We start from the raw sequence: 6,000 nt of genomic DNA, 5'->3' as shown, positions 1-6,000 counted from the left end.
ACTCGTTACCAATCCGTTGGAGCCTGTCGTATTTTGTACGATTCACAATATTTTTTTCTTTGTACACTTGACTACAACATGCTTGTTTCCCCCTTGTACCTAAATATTTTGGTTTGAAACACATGTTCGCAAAGGGAAATGCTAGATTGCCATTTTCCGAAGAATATATTTTATGATGACATTGCACAATATGCAATCGGAAGTTTTTCTCCGAAGCTTTAAAAATGCTCTCGAATTTTTAAAAGCAATCAATCTGGCCTATTGTCCGGGCTGTCCAGGATGTTCTGTTAGTATTTTTCTATGGTCAACCAAACATAAAGCTTTGAGAGAGATAGCAAAGAATAACCTGAATTGGCTTTTCCTTATCTCCGGACATACGCACGAATAATTATTCTTAAGCATCTGTCAACGTTCCGGCCGTAGATATTCAACCAATTTTGGTTTTGGTTGCTCACCATATACCATCATCGGTAGATCCTAAGTTACACATCCAGTATTCAGTATTCAGAAGAAGGGGAATGGTTTTCTAATAGATGGTAGCCATATCACACTTTGTCCAGTATCTTTTATCTCAATAGTTTATATGTTTTGCCTTCTTCGTACACCAAGGTGTAACGAAAAGGCTATATATTCACTTCCAAGATGATTTTGTGATAGAAGGTCCGGAGACCCATAGTGTTATATACCAATCTACTCAGCTCGACGAATTGAGATGATGTCTGTGTGTATGTGTGTGCGTGTGTGTATGTATGTGCGCAAAATGAAACTCACTCAACTTTTAGGCACTTATCTTGATTTGTTTGCGATAAGTTGCATTCGACGGGGAATCTTGTCCCATTGTTTTCTATTGAAAATTGGCCAGATTGGACAATGGGATCAAAAGTTATGGCCAAAATACGATTTATATACAAAAACACGCTAACAAAATCTAACTCGTTTTTTTTAGTATATCTTATGTACGAGAAAGGCACAAACACCACTAGGTGGATCAATCAGGGGTTTTTTATGCGCTAGATTTAAATATACTGTCTTATTTAATTTCAATTTGTCATAATATTATATAGGAGATTTATTTTGAGCTCTTAGTGGAATGTCTTTACTTGTATAAGACGAGTTTGTACAATTCCATTTAATTCCACCACTTTATTGTACATTTGACAAACACATATTTCGACTTTGTGTCCGCCAGGGGTACATTGCACGGTGGCCTTTTGATCAATCCCCCTAAAGGTGAGATGAAAAATTAATTTTTTCATCTTTACAACGAGAGAGTTGTAGCAAAAATTCTCCTGAAAAACTTTGTCGAAAACAAGTTTGTAAATTCATTACTTTTGGAGATTTATTGCTTTTATGTCAACAAGCTTTAAACATGTTCGACGTATACACATACAAGCATATGGAGACGCATGGTGCATTGGTTCATCAACTCCTTGTGATGAGAGATTGATTTCTGCTTTGCATAGTAGGAAAGTAGGCATAGTAGGCCCTCCTTAGCCGTGCGGTAAGATGCGCGGCTACAAAGCAAGACCATGCTGAGGGTGGCTGGGTTCGATTCCCGGTGCCGGTCTAGACAATTTTCGGATTGGAAATTGTCTCGACTTCCCTGGACATAAAAGTATCATCGTGCTAGCCTCATGATATACGATTGCAAACATGGTAACTTGGCTTAGAAACCTCGCAGTGAATAACTGTGGAAGTGCTTAATGAACACTAAGCTGCAAGGCGGCTCTGTCCCAGTGTGGGGATGTAATGCCAATAAGAAGAAGATAGTAGGAAATGGTTTTTGATGAAACATTTGTTACATTCGCTTACAACTCTACAGTTCAGGTATTAATTTAAAGTTCATTACTTGTACTTTGTTATGCGTAGAGATTGATTGCCACAATTTGCCCGTTATCAAGTTGCAGTTAAATCAAATATGGCTAAAACTTCCAATAAAACTGTTATACAATTTTTATTTTTCAAGTTTTTAAGTCGCGATAGCCTTGATGGCGTATTATAATATTATGTCTCGAATTTATTATTATGTCTTTATTTGTGTGTTTTTTTAAGTTTTACATTAAGTTCAACACAATAATTATGTCTCGAAGGCACCATAATGCTAAATAACATAATAAAGGTACTATTAAATAAACGTGCTAAAAACACAATTTTAGCTAGTGTGCAGTGGTTGCGAGGCGCTGTCCTTGATTACCAGCAGTGGTGTTGCCAAGAACTCCACAGTACCCTGGGATCCGGGTAAACTACATACATGTTCGGGCGTTTGTCCGGTCCCAACGTCACAATATCGGACAGTTTCCTAGCAGCTGCAGCTGGACCTGTGATGATAACGTAAGCCGTATACAGTCCGATTCACAGAGCAAAACGTCTGCTCACTTCACGGGAAACGTTGTTCTCCCATGATTTCCAAGTTGAACAATTTATTCAACATCTTCAAACAGATCTCTATCAAACACTACCTCAATACCATTGTCACTTGGTTCACCTCTGTTTCTACCCGCGACCATGTATTTTATATTAGCAGAGTTAATCTTCACCGTCTCTTTCTTCAGTAGGACAAAAGCCTTCATCACTGCTCTACATTCGATCCCGATGAGGTCGATATCATCCGCAAAGCCCAGGAACATTTGCGATCATGATGATAGTGATGACATCCTTAACCGATTCACTCAAGTTGCAATCTTGTTGTTTCCTATTGAAAACCGACCCAATTTTTTCTCGTAACAAGTTCCATCCGACGCAGAATCTTTTCCCATTTTTTTCTTTTGGAAATCGGCCCGATCTCCCTATAGGATCAAAAGTTATGGCCACAATCCTTATCCTAAGCAAATTGTTCAAATAATTCATTCATTTTTAGGACACTTATTCTTAACTGATTTACTCGCAACAAATTGCATTCGAGGGGGAGTTATGTGCCATTGATTGCTCTTAAAAATCGGCCATATCGGACTATGGTCACGAAAGTGATGACCAAAATACATTTTTTATACGCAAAACTCGTGAAAAAAAAATACTCATTTTTCGGAAACTTAACCTAAACCCATTTGCTCGCGACGGGGCATCCTGTCCCATTGTTTTCTTTTGAAAATTGGGCAAGTCCAACTATGAGATCAAAAGTTATGGCCAAAATACACATTTCAAAACATGCATAGGGGAAATCACTTTTTTCGGCACTTACTTTCATCCGATTTACTTGGAATAACTTGCGTTCTAATCTAATCTAATCTCGTACATGCGTAGCCAATAGCATCCTGGAAAATGACGGTTTCTGAATTCCGTCATTTTTCTTTTCATATGGCCAGGCCAACTACGCAGTATGTACCGCAGAGATGACTCCTAGATATTGAGTGACTTCAGAAATACCTAGTCACTCAATAGCTTGGAATCGAGAGGAAAGGAAGAAAGCTTGGACCTCCCGTACCAAACGCTTCCAATAATATAGATACCTAATATATAATAAAAATCATGAACACGTACATTATGTATGATGTATATGAGCGTGTATGTGTATATCTGTGTGTATGTGTGTGTATATGAGTGTGTATGTGTGTTTATATGTCTACACTGATAGACGAAAGCGTTCGTCATGTTTTAATAGAGCTCCTATGAAAACATGACGAACACTCATGCCCATCAGTATATGTATGTATTTGTGTCTGTATATGTATGTGTGTATATATGTGAATGTGTGTGTGTGCTTTTGCGTGGTGCGCGCATGTTTAAATAAATTTATAGTTTATTAAAACCTTACCTATCCTCAATAATTCTGACGCTGAACATGTTCGAGCATTTACATAGGCTTGATCGCAATATTAGCAAGGGCATTGCCCTTGATAACATTCGATCAGCCCTTGCAAGCACAAACATGTGCACGTCTTCAGGATCTGCAGCACTTTTTTTAATACACTACACATTTGTTTCGACCGCGGTCACTGCACTGGTTCTATTGTTCTACTTTTAGACGAATCACCGCACAAAAGTAGAGCGCAAAAACCAACCGCACTGGAAGACGGTCGAAACGAGACTCTTTACTTGGAATAAGTTGCGTTCGGCAGGATATTTTACGATGATTAATTTGAATATTGCAATCAACTGACAAATATGAAAGTTTTTGATTGCAATGATCAAATTAATTCTTGCAAACAAAAAAGTTACTTAGGTTGTTTTGAAAAGATAAGCGAAAAATATGAAAAATAAACGCTATCTATCAATATTTTTCAATTATAAATAATTAAGCTATTGCTTTAACATGGTATTATAGGGTTTAAACGCTGTTCGATCTCTTGACACGCTTCTGAACGACAACAACTCACGAAACTCTTTTGTGCTGCTGCCTTATTTTATGACTTATTCTGTTTACACACCATTTGATCCAATCTATACTTTGTTTCGCACCGCTTGCCCGCCAGACGTCTTGATGACATCCTTCGTAGATACTTACAACTTCCTTTGTTTGCAGATGTGATTCAATCGAAGAACTTTTTGCGGTTTCGTGGAGTAAATAATAGTTTGAATTGATATTCCCGATCCATCATCGTCTCGCCACGCCAGTCATCAAGTTCTTTAAAAAATCAATCATCCCGGTGACATATGAGCTTCCGCACACAGTTAAATTACTTTGACTTCCTAAAAAAGGAATCATCCCTATCTGCTCCATGAAATCTCCCCTCTCAATCTGCCATATTCTAAGAATGGAACGGATCGAAATCCCTTCCGAAAACAGTCATCATCGGGGTGCATCCAGACTTTGAGTATCAAACTCCGAGATCTCATTTCCACATCCTCCATCGCTCACCTAACCCTATGATAGTTAGTTCAAACATGAGGATAAGACCTACCCACCTAACGAATGACATATCGCACCGTAACGATCTGCTACCTCCCAGCCTGTGCCCTACCTCATGCTCAACATATCGCTTACACAGCAACGTTTCATTTGTTTTCATTGGTTTCGTTTTTCATCGAATCTTATGCGGAGTACCAACCAAATTGATACCGAAGCGTACCGAATTTGTTCCAAGAACGTGTCCGAGAACGAAGAAAAAAGAGCAAAATGCATTAGAAAAACATACGCCGCACGCCACCGAACAAACGCCGGACGACGCGGAGACAATTTCTACGTAGGGTACAAACAACATAGCACAAAACATAGTGTGGCCCGAAGGTGCATTAAAATTATGTGAGTGAAATATTTATCTGTTTGTTGAACAACAGCACGGTAGGATCCGACTTTGTGAAAAGGTCCCCGCGCGTGAAGTAAAAATAAAACCAAAGGCCCAAAAAGGGACAAATATTGTAAGTAAAGACGATGATGGCAAAGAACTTCCACTTGGTTCGCTGCTGGGAACAACGCAATGACGGTGAATTTATTGAGGTTCTTCATGCGTTTGTTGTAGACGCCACCGTAAAGCAGTTGTTTCGGGATCAGTTTGGGATGAAATCTGACATGATATATTGTTTAGAATATAAAAATGTTAGAAAGTACTGAGATCAAACCGAGCACAAAATCAATTAATAATGAAAACGTTAAACGTTTGAAGATGTTCAGTAAAACATTCATATATGAATCAGACAGAAAATTCTGATAATTATAGTTCAAACACCCTTTTTTGGAAAAAAATACCGTGATTACCGAGCAGCTTGAGTATTTTATCGTTCAACCAAATCGATGAATCTTGCTTCCACCAGACTACAGTATATTGAAAATACGCCGCATCATATAGATATCACCCAAAACCTAACCACTCCTACAATGGCACTCGAGTGAACTTGAAGTGTGACGTTTTAATTGCGTGTAGTGCCGGTACGACTTTGGTGGTTTTACCAGAGTCGAACTGAATTTTGTTCAGTAAAATATGTGAATAAATGCCATACCCTAAAGATAGATTAGTTTTTACAAAAAAATTACATGCCAAATGGTAAAAGTATAGAAAAACAATTTATATAAGCGTTAGATAATTCAATAAGAGTATTCTAGCGAAACTGAAGATTTTCACAAAA

Source organism: Armigeres subalbatus, chromosome 2 (assembly GCF_024139115.2).
Source record: "Armigeres subalbatus isolate Guangzhou_Male chromosome 2, GZ_Asu_2, whole genome shotgun sequence".
Lineage (NCBI taxonomy): Eukaryota > Metazoa > Arthropoda > Insecta > Diptera > Culicidae > Armigeres > Armigeres subalbatus.
The sequence above is the reverse complement of the archived record's forward strand: the minus strand, read 5'-3'. Positions refer to the sequence as shown.